The following is an 18,669-nucleotide window of genomic DNA, read 5'->3' as shown; positions in this document are numbered from 1 at the left end:
TGATGCATACAGCATATCAATGTCCATACTCGTGTGATTAGACGGAACTAGAATGGTTAATGATATTCGGTTTTTATACCTCCAAGCACCGTAGGTGGTTGATGAAGGCATTATTTTTTTCAGGTTGTCAATCTTTCCCGTTTCGCCATGATGATTACTAAAAAAATGAGGAATCAATTCCAAGCTTTGCGTAGGTAGATGTATGCATATTGGGGTGAAGATTGGACGATCTGATTACATTTTTAGAGTCACAAGGCATTAGGTCATTATATCATTTAAATATATAATCATTTAAATTCCCCCATCTCAGGACAGGTCCCCTGGCATAAAAAGACACAATTGTACACTTAATTGTAGCTTTATGTCCACTGTAAACCATGTACAAAAAGTTATAATTAATTGTAAATTTATGTTACACTTTTCTTACTCCTTTTCAAATCTTTTCAAGTTTTTATATTGGAAATTTTCAAAATTGCTTCTTTCTGCTTTAAAATGGATACTTTTCAAATCGGGGTTTCTAGAGAGAAAGAGAGAGAAAGACAGAGGACATGGAGGAGGGAGGGGATGGAAGGAGAAAGGATTGTATGTACGAGGAATGGAGGAGGGGGCAAGCAATGACAACGCCAGGGGGTGTGATGGGGCCTCATTATGTTCGGAGTGCTCACAAATTTCAATTTGTTAAAACGAGAAAAGGCGAAGGAATGAAAGAAAAATCATGTAGAATACAGACAACTTGGTCGTGCAACTACAACAATTCTTTTATTTCTTCATGAAGAAAAGAGGATGACTCCCCTTGTAGTCACTTTACCCCCACCCCTCATCAAAATTCACTGGCGCCGAATAAAAATACGGTATGGACCATACGGTACATTCAGACTGAAACATACTGTCTCGGGATTCAAGGACATTGATATAGCTATGCACAGGGTTTTTTCTTTTTCTTTTCCGAGGGAAGAGAAAGTTTACATGAGCAAAAATTAGAAATATGGCCAACACGTATATGGGGAGCGAATTTAGTGACATAAAGTTGATTAAAAGAGCACCAATTGTTTCATTTCAAAACTTTGAATAGACGGCAATTTGGGTGGAACTTTGTGAAAATCCAAATCGTAGACGTAGATTGTGAAAGTATGGGGGTATCAACGCCCCGGCCTCCTCCCACCCGCTCCAAGAGCGTAAGGTTATGCGTCCTTTTCAACAAACCATAAAAAAATAATGAAATTGAAATTACCACACTCTTCCAAGTGAAGGCTGGCATGGAATCATCTCAGGAACCTTTCTAATCGGATAGTACAGTAGAATTTTTGTCAGAAAGTGATTTTCTGCAAAAAATATATGCAAGTTTTCCAAAATTATGCTCAAATGCTAATAGAGTCAAATCTTAAACGGTCTTTGGACCCACATTGCTGTTGTGTGTTTTTTTAAATATATTTCATGAAGAAAATAATGATTTCACTGAGGATTGTTATAACTTACAGGAATCCTTGCATCTGATTGGTTGAAAGAAAATTAATCAGCGAAAATCACTGGCAAAATTCTTCACGAAACGCTCCCGGATTTCCTTTTGCCTGAAAAATCCCCGCAATAAACACATCCCATAACACATAATTAAAACAGTTACTGTCAAGTTCATATGATTTCACATTACCCCAAACCTTAAAGAGCTTGGAGCTCGACACTGCATGAACTATAATCTGATAGTATATATATTTCAACTTCAGATATTTATCAACGATAGACCATAACATCGTAAATATACACAATAGGCAATATTGTTGTCTCAGTATGGTTGAAGTTGGGTCTTATTCATGTACTGGGGTATAGAAGATCCCATAGATCTGTATACAGATCAGAGTGACAGATTAACATAGATCAACGCGATTAAGAAAAAGAAACAAAGGACAAAATGAAAGAAAAAAAACAGTGAAAAGCTATACTAGTATTATTTTTTATATCATGTTGAATGAAACCTATAAACTTTTTTTTTTGAAAAGACAAAAAAAAATCGCTTTCTTTCTAGCTCGCAGCTTCGTCGTGACTTTTTAGAGATTTTGCCCCACACCCCCGCATACTTTGTGTCTCCTCAAAATGTTTGGCTCAATACACCACTTCTTGTGGAGGGATGTATATCAGTGGCGTATTGAGCCAAAAAAAAAAACTTTAGGGGCAAGATATGGCGTATCGGGCAATTTTTTTAAAGCGTTGCGAGCGAGAAAAGTGAGCGAGCAAAAATTTTGACATTTTTTATTACAAAAATCTTTTTTTTTTTGGTATAGATTTTGAAATAATATTAAGAAAATCATATTATATTCTCTTTCCTTTCCTCTTTTTTTTCTTGGTTGTAAAAAAATTGGTTCGAGGGAGGGGTGGGGTGGCAAGCGCTTAATGCCCCCCATGATCTGTATATACGCCACTGATAGATATATCCTTGAGGTTGTCCACTGGAAGGACATGTCTCCTGAGGATGGGTGAGGAGGTGAGGAGGGGGGAGGGGGGTAAATGTCCTTGTTGGTTGCGTAGTTGTATGTAGGACACTGTTAGAAAATTTATCCTTAAAATAAAAACAGTTCCTGCAGCAGAGTCTCGAGAACACCTGTAATCTTACCAGATTGCGTAATCTTACAGGAAATTGGTATTTGGTGTATGGAACCTTACAAATTTCTTTTAAGAAAACACCCTTTTCCCCTTTTTAAACAGACCTGTTCTGTTAAATTGCAGAAAATTCCTGTTTTATGAATTTACAAAATGATCCTGTTATTGCTTTCTGCAAAATCTTTTTTTTTCTGTAAAATCAGTTTTTTTTTAAGTGTATAGTATCCTAGGAAACTTTGGAAGGGGGATTTTAACGATATGATAGTTGAACGAATTATATTTTTCGTAAAGTTTAAATTGATCAAAATATTGAGCATACGGCAGCATCCAAGGTTGAACAAAAATCGCATGCAGAATTTTTATTAGGTGGTTTGTTCGGTTGATATTTGGTTGAAATATTCCCGCGATTCGATACAAAAAATATATAGAAATACTTTCCACTGTCGGAACAGTGTAACGTCTATAAATTGAAATGGATCGTTCGATATTGTGAAAGATCGTTGAAAACATTCAAGCAGTACAACATACGGACCTCCTCTACTCGACGATACAGGTCACAAATTTTTACGAAAGGTAAAGTATACTTGTGAAGATTACATCATTTTTTTTAAGGATATAGGATATTTTCGATCCGGATGATCCTTCACTTGTGCTTTTTCATCTTAGTAAAAAAAACTCGTAGACTGATCACTTGAATGGGATGAATTCACCATCAATTAAAGTTCATGATCATGATCAACTGATTTCGTTTCCACTTTCGCTTGTAGTATATGATATGTAAATTGGAATATATGACAAATCGATCTGCACTGAGATAGGATAAAAAGTGGTAATATAATTGAGAGGGTAAACAAAAAGATGAGCTTATATATGATAAGAAAAAAAGACACCCTTTAAAAATGAAGTGCTATTTTAGCACATAAGGAGTGTGTATATTGATTACACCTCGGGCTCGGATTGCTGATTTAGTCATTCAAAATTGAACTATATAAAATCAGTACTCCGAGGTGCAGTCACTATAGAAGCTCATTAAGAACTAAATTAGCACTTCATTCTTTAGAGTGCACAAGACAAGGTGCATGTAGAGATTTTAGGATTAAAACTCACCTATATATTTGCCGTTAAATATTTTGCAACGTCATCGTGTACAGCAGTTTTGCAGATTATTCATATAGTTCATTTTGAACAACTTTGTAATGTACACTGTTAAAATAGTTGGGCAAAAAAATGCCCAACCTTTAACCAACCCTGGGCAACATTGAGTAATAAAAACTAATAATTGGGTAATTAATTTGCAAAATTGGATATTGCTCAGAATATATATATATATATAATATATATATATATTACCAACATACATTACCCAACACAGTGGACAGTATGTTGCCCAATATTTTAAGTGTGTAAGCCTACTTTTAACAATATTCATTAAAGGGGTACTCCAGGCTGATATAATATGATTTGAACCGATAAAGAAAAATAAAATCAGACAAACAAAACGTTGAAAATTTTATCAAGATCGGACAAAGACTAACAAAGTGATGGCATTCTAAAGATGTGCATTATTTCGATGAAACACATCATGTCTTCATGAATATTCATGAGCAAACTGATGATGTCATATCCCCGCTTGTTCTTTTGTATTTTAACACATGAAATTATGTTTATTCAATTGTTTTCCTCCAAGAGCTAAAAAATGGATTGACAACTAATTTAATGCCCTATGCTGCAACTTATTTTATCAAAAGGGAGACATTACACATGGTTGCGAAAATGAAATAATTATATTTTCATGTTTTACTAAAAATATAAGAAAGAAAGAAAGTGTGGATGTGACATCATCCGCCCACCTAAGAATATTAATGATGACGTGCAAAAATTGCTAAACTTTAAAATTTAATAGCTTCGTTATTTGTTTTCATATTATACTCAGTCGGTGAATTTGTACTCTATTTAATTACATACAAGTAGTTTCAGCCTGGATTACCCCTTTAAGGATTTGATGAACATTTAACTTGATGAATGCTTAGATTGTATAAATTATTGATGGACAGTAAGGGATCAAACATTGATAGGCCTACACAGGTGCAAATAAAAAACAGTGGCCGCGGAACGGTTTTCAAAGTAAAGGGGCTGACCATGAAAAAAATCACAATCATAGGGTAATTTTACGTTTTTTTACACGGTTTTCGAAAAAAGTGGGGGTTGAAGCCCCCCCCCCCCCCCCTCCCCCCGCTTCCGCGGCCCCGATATATCAGATTTTGAGACGGGCATAAAAAAATGTATTAGCGAATCAGGAAAAAAGGGTTATCATTCCAAACTCTGTGATATTATCGCGGAATTGACAAAAAAAAGGGGGAAAGGTAAAGGGTTTCATCCGAAAATGGGCGCAGGTTTAATCATCACTTCAAAAGGCGGGGTGGTGGGCACACAAGAAGCCCTGTGAACCTTTTACCATCGTCAATGCAGGCCTATATTATAACATCCGACTTGAAAAAAGATTGTCGTACCTTTTTTCACTAATTAATGATGGCATCCAAGATGATCGCAATCTTCCTTCTCATAAGCGTTATCGGGGTGGTGATGAGCACGTATGGTATTGACAATGAACGTGACTACGAGGTCAACTACGAGGTCGATATCGCATTTCTCAAAGGTCTCTTAGACGAGGAGGTATCTGAGGAAAGCGGTAAGCTAAATAACGGATCTTTCTTATTCATTTGTGTTTCATTCTGTATCGGGGTACAAGAACAACCGGTAATCCGCCGGTATAAAGTGAAACTTTTCAGTAATCCAGACGCGAATCTGGGATTTGTTGATGAATAGGGTGCATTTTGTCCCAGATATTTGACATTTGAGAAGCAAAAAAAACAGAAAAGTCATCACTCCCAAAATGAAGGTATTCTCTATTTTTGTCCGTATCATCCGCCCCTCCCCTGTAATCTGTATCTGCATAATAATAATCATTCTTAAAAAGTTTGGGCAAAACAAAGGCCTAATATTTGACCATCACTGGGCAACTTTATATAATACTGTCCACACAATGGTTAAAATCTTTCCAAATTAGGTAATAAAAACTAATGGGTAATAAATTTGCTCAATTGGATAATAATTGCCCAGAATATATCTATATTTCAACTACATTGCCCAACACAGTAGTCAGTATGTTACCCAACATATTAAATGTGTATAGTCAACAATCATACATGACATTAAGAAGTTCCTATACAGTGCGTCCCAAAAAAACTATACACTTTTGAAATGGCTGCCAAATAAAAAATATAGCATTTTGGGAGAAAATTTTTTACATATATGGAAAGCCAATAAAGTCAACTTTCAAATGACACCAAAAACTTGGAAAACTGTTTATGCTTGAGCGAGCACTGCCCACTGATAAAAAGGGTATGAAAATTAGGGTGGGCTGGAATTAGCCTTCAAATTTATGTCAGTTTTTAAGAGGCAAATCCTTTCGAACTTGCAAAGTTAAGGGCGTTGTGATAAATTAATGATCAACCGTAACCAGTTTTGGTTGCTTATGCAAATTCTATAAATTATTAAATTGAACTTTAATGCATGAGTGAACACAAATTACACTTTTGGGACAGCATTTCAACTTTATCATTTGGATCTCTTTTTGGGCAGCATTTCAACTTTATCATTTGGATCTCTTTTTGGGCAGCATTTCAACTTTATCATGTGGATCTCAGCAGTGTGTTCATGGGAGTCGGGAGAATAGGGGGTGAGATAGGACTTAAGTGGGAGAAGTAGGTTGATGGAATAAGGGTCAACAGAACATTCAGCCCCCGCCCCCTCCCTCTTTCCCGCCCTCCTCTCCTGTTGAGAGACTGATGGCTATTGTCATGTACGCGTGAAGTCCAGAGCGGAATGTTGATTTAATGATTAATTCTGAATTGGGGCATCACCTTTTTCCTATCAATCATTTCATCAACAATTTATCAGTAAATCAACTCATTCAATGTGCAATGTGATCAATCAAACATTCATTTTTTTTCAATAAATTATTTCATTAATCATCATAATCATTAAATTTCTTGGTAATAGTTCAATAAAAAAGTGACCATCAGCCACCGGTCACTTGGCAGCTAAGTTTTGAATAGGCTACAATCCAGGAAGTGAGACAGAGGGGGGGGGGGGGGGCTGGGAAATGGAGGTGGAGAGGGGAGGGTACATAATTATGACTTTTAATTTGTAAAAGGACAAAAAGAAGAGGAATGCCCTTTTAACCAAGTCTTAGCATATCTCGCCCTCTTGCTTGTAACAGGTACCATCACATTACTCTGACTCTCACGAACACACTTCAGAGGTCCACAAGATGAATATGCTACACTAAAGTTTCAATTCCTGTTCACTCATGCATTAAATTTCAATTAAGTAACTCATGAGATTTGCCTAAGAAACCAAAACTTATCTCACTCATCAATTTAGCTTAGCAAGTTCCAAAGGACTAACCACTCAAAAAAACTGTAAGGCTAATTCCTGCCCAGCCTAGCCGAGCTTAGTGTCTGAGGAGGAAAGAAGCGGGGGTTGGGGGGGGGGGGGTTGAGATGGAGGGAGGGGTTGCTAAATGTTCTGTTGACCTTTATCCCATCAACGTACTTCACCTACCTAAGTCATATTACCCCTCTTCTCCTGACTTTCATAAACACATTGTTGAGATCCACATGATAAAGACAAAATGCTGCACTAAAAATTGCAATTCACGATCACTCATGCATTAAATTTCAATGTAATAAATGCATTAAATTTTCACAAACAACAAACTATCACAACTGATCTTTAATTCACCAAAGAACCCTCTACTTTAAGTACCAAACAACCCTCTACTTTAAGTACCAAACAAAAAACCTGAAAGAAATTGGAAGGCTAATTCCGGCCCACCCTAATTTTCATACCCTTTGTTTCAGTGGGCAGTGCTCGCTCAAGCATTAATAGTTTTCCAACTTTTTAGTGTCACTTGAAAGTTGACTTTATCGGCTTTCCATATCTATAAGTTATTTCCCCCAAAGTGCTATATTTTTTATTTGGCAGCCATTTCAAAAGTGTATAGTTTTTTTTGGAACGCACTGTAGAATCATCCTCTTTTGACCACGTTTGTTTATGATTTCTTGATTTTTATCGTCATTATTCAATATGAAAATATACAATAAAAAGTTTTATATAGCTATGAAGATATAGGTGATTTCAATTAATTGGCTCAATACACCGATCCAGAGTAGGACGTTCAGCATGGTTTAAGTATAGAGCATTTTGGTCTTCCCAAATCTTGACAAGCGAAAATAAAGTCGTTACCGCATTTTTGCGCTTTTATGGGATGCGCATTTTCTTTCTCCCCCCTTAAACATTCGACTCCCCACCCCCACCCTCCTGAATACGCGCCTGTGTATTTGCAAATTCTAATGTCATTTGTACATGTAACAGATGTGCTTTGAAGGGTAAAAAAACATAACAATTCTCTAAACCACTTTCTCTTCGTTTAGGATGTGATACCCCTCCCGGCGTAAAGTGTAAGGGATGCATGGCCGGTACTACACCCTATGGTTGCACGGAAGTATAAAAAGGTAAATGATTTATCCCTCAACGTCATCATCAGTTAGTAGCTCCATGATAATATTGTTCACCTTCCATAATACCATGATAATTCAAAAGTGTAGTGTGCCGTCAAGATGGGTTTTTTTTTGGGGGGGGGGGGGGGTAGCAAGATGACGTAGAGGTGAGTTGTATATATTTCCTTAAATTGAAAATTAGGGCCGTCGGTATCACCTCTCCCATTTACAATGTTAAAACAGCCAATTATTTATTTAAATTGTACCTAACCTCAACAAAGAGAACTCACCATCACTTCCTCTCCTTTATTTTCCTTTGATCCTATTTATTTTGAAGCGCATAGAGACATATTTGTTATGAGTTATGGGCTATATAAAAGCATATTATTATTATTATTATTATTATAATTATTATTATCATCATCATCATCATAATTATTATTATTATTGTTATTATTATTATAATTATTATCATCATCATTATTATTATTATTATTATTATTATTATTATTATTATTATTATTATTATATTATTAATATTTATTATTATTATTATCATTATTGTCATCATTATTGTCATCATTATCATTATACTAAATTGTTTATGAATTACAAACAGCTCCTGGAGGTCATAAGATTTATTACCTTTTTTACCCGACCTTGGTTGAAATTTTATTTTTCTGCTGGTTCGACTACAGATTATCATCGAAGATTAGGCCCAACATATCCAAACTAAGAGGAAGTTGATGTGAATAGACTGGCCTGACCTTCGATGATAATCTGTAGTGTTATTTTGTTGATTCGCTTTGAAAAAAATAATATCGTGTGAATACACACCATTCATAATGCATTGTATTTCGAGAATTTAAAGGGATGGTCCAGGCTGGAGATATTTATATCTCAATAAATAGAGTAAAATGGGAATGTGACATCATCATTAGCACACCTGATGAATATTCATGACGATTTGTGTATTTGTGTATATGTGTTTTCACAAAATATTGATAAACTTTAAAATTCAATAACTTCATTCATTATTTGTAATCCGATTTTGATGAAATTTTCAGTATTTTGCTCTGTGAATTTTACTTTATTTATTTAGATATAAATATTTTCAGCCCGGACCATCCCTTTAACTTAAAAGTCAGGTCCACCACAGAAAATATTGATTTGAATGAATAGAGAAAATCGAGCAAGCATAACGCTGAAAATTTCATCAAAATCGGATGTAAATTAAGAAAGTTATGGCATTTAACATTTCGCTTATTTCAAGTTATATGCACAACTCAATGGTTGGTATATGCATTTTATCGAGTTGATGGTGTCCCTCTCTCACTTTTTTTTTAAATCATACGATATTTCAAGATTTACCAAATGATTTGACAGGAAGGACCAAGTTTCTGAACTATTAAATGTAAAAACAATGGCAATTTCACATGTTCAGGGAGGTATATAAAACTTTGTTTCACAGGACTATTACGAGAAAATAAGAATATTTCAAATAAACAGTGAGTGGATGACGTCATCAGTCCCCCTCATTTGCCTATTAACCTGCATGAACATTACAATTGTTTTGTGAAATTAAGCGAAAATTAAAAATATAACCCTCTTATGTTACATCCAATTTTGATGAAATTTTCAGTGTTATGCTTGTTGGATTTTTCACTTTTTATCTAAATAAACTTTTTGTTGGGATGGACTTGTCCTTTAAAAGCTTTTGAAAATCAAGTTAGATATACTAAAAGAATCTAATTGTGTGGGTGTTGTACTTGGTGAGGTAGTATATTCGCGAATAATCAAAATCAGTGGGTTTGTGAACAAAATAGGCCTATACCGCAAATATTTAGTATGAGTTTGACAGATTGATAATCATTCTTGTCACACAGGACTGGCTGTTTTACCTGGCTGGGATGTCGTCAAGATAGCGTCGTTCATGACCCTGACTCGATCTGGGGAGCGTTTCATCAATATTTTCATCCGACAAGTTGTCAGATCTGACATCTTTCAATGATTTTGATTGGCAGAGAGGCACTGTTCCTATGGTAACTGTCGGATAAAATGGGACTTGTCGGATAAAACGTCCGACAAGTCCTTTCATGAAACGCCCCCCGGTCTTGCATGCCTATCACCGACATGATAATATCAGCTTTTTTTCATTACGTTTTCTTTAAATAATTGTTTTTTGCTAGCTTAGAGAGATATCACCCTAAAGGCTATATGGGCACGTTGTCTGATTTTTCTTTTCCCTCTAAGAACAACCCTCTTTGTTTGGGGGGGGGGGGGTGGTGGTGTTGGATTCCCCTCAAAGTTTGGTATTTATTTTAACTATACACCATATCTATTGTTTTATTTTATTCCTGATTTGTGAAGAAATTTTGAAATTACACAACTTTAATTAATTTGATAATACAAATACATTAATTGTAACCATAATCACAAAATGATGGTCTATTACCACTGGTGGCTATTTTAGGAAGATTCCTTTATTCAATAAGTTAACATGCATCTATAAATGGTACGAAAAAAAATGATCAAATAAATTTCATTTGCGATTGGAACACTTCAGTGTTACCATGCTTACGTGTGTGTTTTATCAATCTCGTAAATAAAACATCTATTATGGTTTGACGAAAATTATCATGGTGATGATGATGATGATAAGGAGGAGGAGCAGGAGGAGGAGGGTAATGATGATGGCGATGATGCTGCTGCTGATGAGAATGAGGAGGATGGTGATGAAGATGAGATGCTGCTGCTGCTGATGAGAATGAGGAGGATGGTGATGAAGATGAGATGCTGCTGCTGATGAGAATGAGGAGGATGGTGATGAAGATGAGATGATGATGATGATGATGATAATGATGATAATGATGGTGATGATGATGATGTTGTTGTTGTTGATAATAATGATAATGATGATAATGACGAGGACGGTAATAACGAGAAGGAGGATGATGAGTGGAAAGGAAGGAGCTATAGAGCGAGGATGAGAGGCAATAATAAGAGAAAGAAGGCGAGAGAAATGGAGAGAGGGGGTGATAAGATGAAGATAACTGGGAAACAATTATTTTTAGGGAAAATAGCAAGATTTTCAAATAGTTTAAAGAATATGGAGAGGGAGAAAATTCCTAATTAACTTACTCCATATCATATGTATCAAGCTTGAAGCGGTTTGCTTACTAATCGGAGCCCCGTTGTATTCCGTAAAAAAAAGTATATATAGTACTAACAAATAATTAGATACAGATAAATGGAGCCTTTAATCATGTCTGGCAGTTAAATTAAAGATAAAAAATCACTTGTCATTGCTCATTGTTAACTGATACATGTTACATTGGATCAGTATGTCTTCTTTATCCGTATAATCTTTTAACAATGCATTATAGTCAAAGACATGATCGAAACAAAAGCGATGCCATCTAAATTGCTCCTGAACCTTGATTAAAAAAAACCCCGAACTTTTACTTATAAATTTTAAAAAGCAGTCATGGACTAGTGTTGTTTTGAGAGTCAAATGAGCTGATATATTGAACCTCTACTGTTAGAGGTAACAACTGGCTTAAAGCGATAGAAATAGAGAGAGAGGGGGAGAGGGGTTAATTTCACATTGATAAATGTGATTACAAAATGTTAAACTTGTTTAACACTGTAAGACATACCTAATTTTTACGCGGAAAACCGTATAACTTTTAGCCCAATAATTCAGCAGTGGTCAAATAGCAAAAAAATCAACGAAAGACTCATTTAAAAGTTACAGTGGAAAGATTCGGATCGGAGTGCATTATACCCGGATCTACGTACCGTGTACACCACAGGTGATCCTTCTCTTGTTTTCTTGGAAATACGGGTTTATAATTATATACGTCACGGTGACGTCAACAAACTATCAAAGTTATATATAGGTCATAATATAAGTTATTAGAAGAATAGGCCTAACGCATTACCTCTTTACTTTATGCATGTTCGTTGCACTGAACTTATTTCTTGACTTTATCCCCCCCCCCGGCTGGATCAAAGCAAAATCGTAGTCATCAAATTAAAGGAAATTTTCTGATTTTTGGGGGACTTGGGCATTAAAAATGCTGTAATGTGTAGCATCACCATGGAAACCAGCCTTGAATAAGCCATGCCCATTTTTAGTACGTGAATATTGATTATTTACTTATTAAAATTTAAATTATCATGTATTCATTCTAATTTTCAAAGGATAGAGCCACTATCACTGGAAAACAATTAGCATGAATTTTATGAACATTTTCTCAGCAATTGTTGCCTATATACCAACATAACTTTCCTTAGCAACCATTTGGGAGCTCCTTACGTAAACCACTTATTTTTCCATTTCAAACCTAAGCTAGTGTTAACTTTTTAACTAGGTTAAATTGAACCAAATAAGTAACACCTATGAAATTATATAAAGTATTATTGAAAAATAATAAAAAGAACTGAAAAACCCGTTTCAAATATAACAAACCTCAAATAAATTTGCTAAGCTTTACCTGACATACCCCTTCACATCATACAAATCGCCATATCATTGTTCATTTTACTACAAGTCATTGATACACGTTAGTCACATACTTTATACTAAGTTGATTGAAAAAGTTGATTGAGTTAATAATACCTGATCAATTAACAAGCAGTATCTTGTCTTCAATAGAACAACAACAGAATGTCCATTTCATATTATCCATGGATACTAATTTGTTGCCTAGCAACGACTAATTTAATTAGCAACGACTATGTTAACACTCTTTTTCCTGGACAAATCTGTAGAAAATTAGTCTATTATGAGCAATAATACTGACACAATTATCGTAAACGAGCTCGTTTTCAATAATCATTCTACAAACTTGACTATTTTATAGCTTCCATGGAGACCAATGTGTGTTGCCTAGAAACATTATTCCATAGCAACGCGGCTCTGTTACCACTCTTCATCTCGGCAACTGTGCTCAGTGAGGAAGTTGTGCCTCAGAGTAAAAATATTGTGAAAGTTAACATAAAATTATCGATAGACAAACAGCATTCAGAAATTTACCATTATCTACTGATAATTCTATTGCGTGGCAACACTATTTACCTTATTCGCAACGATATATTTTCCCCTGAACAAATCTTGAAGAAAACAACTCACTTTTAAATGTACAGTACCATGAATGTGTTCAATAATATACCTACATGTATACTGGCAATGGTAGATTAAAGGACACCACTTCATTTCTAAATAATCGTTTGTATATTGCTCGTCTACCATGATAAACTGTGCGATGAGCATGGTATTTAAACTTTATCATATAAAAAGAGCAGCTTAAAGAGAAATTTAAATGTTGCAGATAAAAAGAGAATAATATGGTTTGGAGCTAGGATTCATAGCTAGGTACATAACATTTTTTTTGCTATGTAGGTATAGCATTGATAATAAACTCCTGCAAAAAAGTTTGGAAATCTGAGTTTGGCCCTTAATTTCTCCCAACTCCCAATTTGACACAGTGCATATTTGATATAATTCAAAAGATCATTTAATTCTCTTTAAAATGATACTCTATATGATTATGGTTCACATGGAGGTGCAGTACGTGCCTTGAAATGGGGCAAGGTCAAAATTCAAAAGTTGCAAAATGACACAATATAGGAAGTCACTGATTTTTTTTCCGTGGTGATGAGCATGGGCGGAAATCCCAGGGGGCCAGGGGGACGTGTCCCCCCCGTACTCAAAATAGTAGGGGGACACACTATGAAATGTCCTCCTTACTATTTTTGGTCTTTTATGATGGTAAGAAATACATCATTCAAATTCGAAATAAAACATGTATTTTGGGATGATAACCTTTTTCTTTGAGAGAGAGAGAGAAATTTCCGCCCCTGGTGATAAGTGAGTTTCTCAGCAGTTTCTTTTGTTTTCATATGCATGTCATGGAATCAAACACACTTCTGCACAACCAAACACATAACAAACAAATAAACATGCATGGGTATTTCAAACCATGATATTTCATAAATATCCATGTTTATGAATTTCAGTGAATTTGAATTTTGACCTTGCCCCACATTTCAAGGCACTGCACCTCCATGTGATCATGTAGGGTATCATTTTAAAGAGAATTAAATGATCTTTTGAATTATATCAAATATGCACTGTGATCTATTTAGTGGTATCAATCACACATTAATATTCACTGAAACCGAGGAGGGATTATCGATCAAAGTCAGATTTCCAAACTTTTTTTTTGAGGAGATAATTTGTAATAAAATGGGCAACACTACTTTATATATATATATATATACGGTACCACTATGGTTCGTTGGTTTCGTTTCTGAATCAGCGCCCCCATTATGAGGCACTTGGTTCGTCTCTCGATCTCTCGAGCTAGCTAGCTCGTATGGTACGTGCTGCGCTAGGTAGCAATCACAAACATTGCAGTCAAAATATCTATTCTAGGCCAGATCACTTCGCAGATACATCTTCCGCAGAAATCTCTTCTAATTGTAAGTTGGCTTATTTTCCATCTTATTTATGATTCCGCTTAATTGCTATTTATATGCAGCTTCACTTTCATGGTTGATGAAAATTATGAAAGTTATTCTCCGGGATAATTATTTACTTTAATTATTTCATTTAATTATAGGGTAAACACCCGGCCCGGTACCGTACGTTGTAAAACGCTGCACCGGGGCGCTTCGGCGGACTGCAAGCACCCTGTCCGGTGATTCGAGTCTGAGCTTTGGAATTTGGGGCAAGACTTCGACTTTCCACCAGAAACTGAGAAATTGAAGTACAGTCTTGGCCCTATGATAAAAGATAATCGATGGCATTATTGTTAGATAAGTCAGCATTATAATCACTGAATTGGTTATTATTCCATGTATGGCAGGGGGTCCTAATAATTTGTAATAAAGCTGCGCGGGTCCTAGACAGGAATAACCGTCGTTTCTGGGGATTTATTCAACAATTTCTGACATTTTACTGTAATCCCCATTTACCGACGGTAGGGTGTACGTGTGGGCTCGCATGTGTTCTCATTCCCTCCCTTTTGTCAATTCACAGTCCAAAGTTTGATGTAATTTTACACATCGAATTTACAATCTAAGGATGTATAAACAACAAACTTTTAAAACGTGATATTTCAATGTTTAAATACTTTAAACGATATAGATGAAAAAGGCATGAAAAATATACTTTACCGATATTTAATTGGGTTGAACACGATAAAAATGGTCAAAATGGCAGCCAAACTATAAAATATTTACAAACGAACGTCAACAATCACGAATGTGATATCGATATTGCTTTCGATATTATACGATCTGCTCCATATGCGAACGAAACCGAAGATAAACTATACTAGTTATACTAGTACTAGTACTAGTTATAATTGCGATATATCGATTCGAGACATTAAGTTAATAACGATAATGACGTCATTCAAGATGGCAACTTGCAAGAAAAACCGTCAGGTCAGGTGAAAATGTCTTAGATGACAGATTTCTCAATCATCCAGAGGATTTTTTTCAATAACTCCGGCCCAAGGTATGCAATTACTTAAGTTATTTATATTTCCCTGATAATGGAAACCATGAAACTTTCAATTTTGCTTAAAAAACAGTTTTAAATCGCGATCTATAAAACGCTAGTTCACTATACGTTGGCTGTAGGTACGGGGCCCCATCCCCTTCAGTCTATGTATGGTGAGTGGAGCCAACGTAGTTCAGCGGAACAACCAAAATACAGAGACTGAAGCTTTTGGTCTACGCCCGGGGGGGGCACTCAGTATATAATGCATAGTGGGTATGTGCCGCGGAGGGGACCCCCATTTTTACACTCAAATTTCCGTTCCAAGGCATAGCATTTTTGTATTATTGAGAAAAAGAACAAAGAAAGCCGCTCCAAGGCATAGCATTTCCTTCTTATCGATAAAAAAGAAGAAAGAAATCAGCTCCAAAGCTTCGCATATTTTTCGTTACGCCGTTCCGGTCGCATTGATCTGCTACAATTTTGGTGAAAAGCGGCCGTAGAGCGCTTTTCGACCATCGCCTAAGCGCGAGCGCACCCGGCGGAGGCCGCGCTAGCTGCGTCATGCACGATTGCCCGTTCCATAGGGATGCATACGCACTCACAGAGATACGGAGATCCGTTCCGAGGACCCCCGTTTTCACAAACATTTGTAGTTCCGAAGCCCGTTCCGAGGACCCTCCTTTTTACAATAAGCCCGCTCCAAGGCCCCCGTTTTTTGCCTCGCCCGCGGCACACCCCTACCACTTTTTTGGTCGAGTGCCCCCCCCGGGGGTCTACGCGGGTCCTAAAGCTACGCACCACTCATCGCGCATACAGTCTTTATGGCAAATGCGCACTCTGTGTGTGGAACTGTGACTGCAGAGTGACGAACGATTCCTATTCAATTTTTTCTACAGCGGCTGCAGTTAATCTCTAATTTAATGCAGAGAAACCAATAACTGTTTGGAATTTTGGAGTTTAAATTTCATTTTTTCCTATAATAATATGAATATATTTTAGAAATTGAGGCACAGCCACAGGAAATACTATTTTTTTGCATGATAAATCTAGTGCGTAGCTTTAGGACCCCTTCTACATCGGGTGGCGAAATCAAGAGGTGTTCGGAAAACATGGCGGGATTTTCGTATTAGTGAGTTTTGCGATATTTTCTTCTTGGTTAATGATCTTTAGAATGTTTGCCACAAATTAGTGAAAGATATTTGTTGAAATATTAAAATTGGGATAGTTTTTATTGTTTGAAAACAAAGTGCGTAGCTTTAGGTCCCCCCATCATACGGTACTCGCTCTGATACTCTGAGTGACAAAGGTGGGACTGGGATTTTATGGGGGAAAATGTAAAATTCATGCAACATCACGATCTTATAAAACAATTCAAACTAATATTCTTACTTTACACAAAGTTTCACTTTTTTTCCACGCTTCTATCAGTCTCAAAATTGGTGATTTAGAGCTAACATGGAGTTCCTCACACATGTATAAATAATTCGCTGCCGATTTCAAAACATCTCATGCGCGAGGGTCCGCTCAAGATATAGAAGTCGTGTGTTTTGCATGCCAGAAGTGGCGTCACAGCAGGCGAGACGCAAGACCCACTAGTTAGAAAGCCACTTCCAAACACGGTTCTGTGTGTAAGGTTTATACTATACGAACCTTGCACTAGTGTGAGTGCAGCCAGGAGGCTCCTAACGTTAGAGATTAAAGTCTACCACTGACTAGACAGCTGGCAGCCGTCTGTTTTGAGGAGTTTTTTAACATTTTTTAATTTGTAAATTTCTCCTCGTATACAGACGGCTCGCGATGGTGCAGCTGCCATTAGCGGTTAACAATGCAAAATCCCCCTGACGGGGCTCATCGATTTTTTTCTTTATTTCATAAAAATGTATAAAAAGAACTGGACCAAAATAAAGATCATTATTCCATTTTGTCCTGAAATGCAATAAAACCGGGAAAAAATTAACTTAAAAGGACAAAAAACAGTGACTTACTTCGGCTGTCGTGCAACTCCCACTTCCCTGCTTTATCCGGACTTGATACATAAACATATGGCCATTGAGTCCCTGTACAGATGGAGTTAGAAATTAGGTCTCTGCAATTGGTGAGTGGAGCCAACGGAGTTCAGCGGAGCAACCAATATAACAAAGACCAAAGCTTTTGGTCTAACCACTGACGTGCTTAATCTACACAGAGCCAGGGACGGCATGCCATTGCACTACACGCACCCTCATTTTTCCCACGATTAGACTTCCTCAAAATCAAAACTTTTCTTTACGGTTTTAAACCCAAACTTATGTAAATGGGCTACTAGTACATTTACCCCCCGGGCCCCTGCCCGCACTAATGTTGCGTGTATTTATTCACATGAAGCGTAAAATTATTAAAAAATAATATAGAGCAGGAGAGTTTGCTGACAGTCTGTTATTGTCGCCATCTTGTCGTCTTTGTTATGTAGCCTAGGTACCAGACGCATATAGAGGGCGTAAAATCATGAGTGGTGCTAGATAAAAAATGCGTGCATTTGCCGATAAATATGAATCCCACCTCGATGCTAAAAATATCCCGCACAGTAGACCAGTTGAAGCAGGACTTAGCATTGAGGTGAGATTCATGATAGTTATCAGCAAATGCATGCATTTTTTATCTAGCACCGCTCATGATTTTGCCGCCCTCTATTCAATTTGTAAATCTGGGTTGCTTTGCTCCCTTGCATTCAAGTTTTTTTCTAAACTTTGTACTCATCTTGACCTCCTGTGTGGTGCACCCTTTAATAATCTATGGTACGCACTGGCGAGCTAGCCTCCCAGCTCATCTCTGCACGATGAGGATAAGGTGTTGCTAGCAAGTTTGGGCGCTTCGCTTGGTAATTAATTTAACTTTTTATTAAACATCACGCTGCTGTCATGAAGAATATTTGATATCGGGGTTTTCAGGAATATATCGGATATAATTGACATTTAGTGAACACATAGAGAAGCCCTGGATTTATTACAAACATAATTT

General features: G+C 36.5%; 1 long non-coding RNA gene across 1 annotated transcript; it reads left to right on the top strand.

Moving 5' to 3' along the window:
* Positions 1–4,534: 4,534 nt before the first annotated feature.
* On the top strand, positions 4,535–10,260 carry LOC135155865 (uncharacterized). Its single transcript, XR_010294986.1, has 3 exons — positions 4,535–5,281; positions 8,091–8,171; positions 10,043–10,260. It is a non-coding gene; the product is annotated as an uncharacterized LOC135155865 (long non-coding RNA).
* Positions 10,261–18,669: the final 8,409 nt, after the last annotated feature.

This window comes from Lytechinus pictus, chromosome 10 (genome assembly GCF_037042905.1).
Source record: "Lytechinus pictus isolate F3 Inbred chromosome 10, Lp3.0, whole genome shotgun sequence".
Taxonomy (NCBI): domain Eukaryota; kingdom Metazoa; phylum Echinodermata; class Echinoidea; order Temnopleuroida; family Toxopneustidae; genus Lytechinus; species Lytechinus pictus.
Note: the sequence above shows the minus strand (reverse complement) of the source record. Positions and strands in the feature narration are given on the sequence as shown.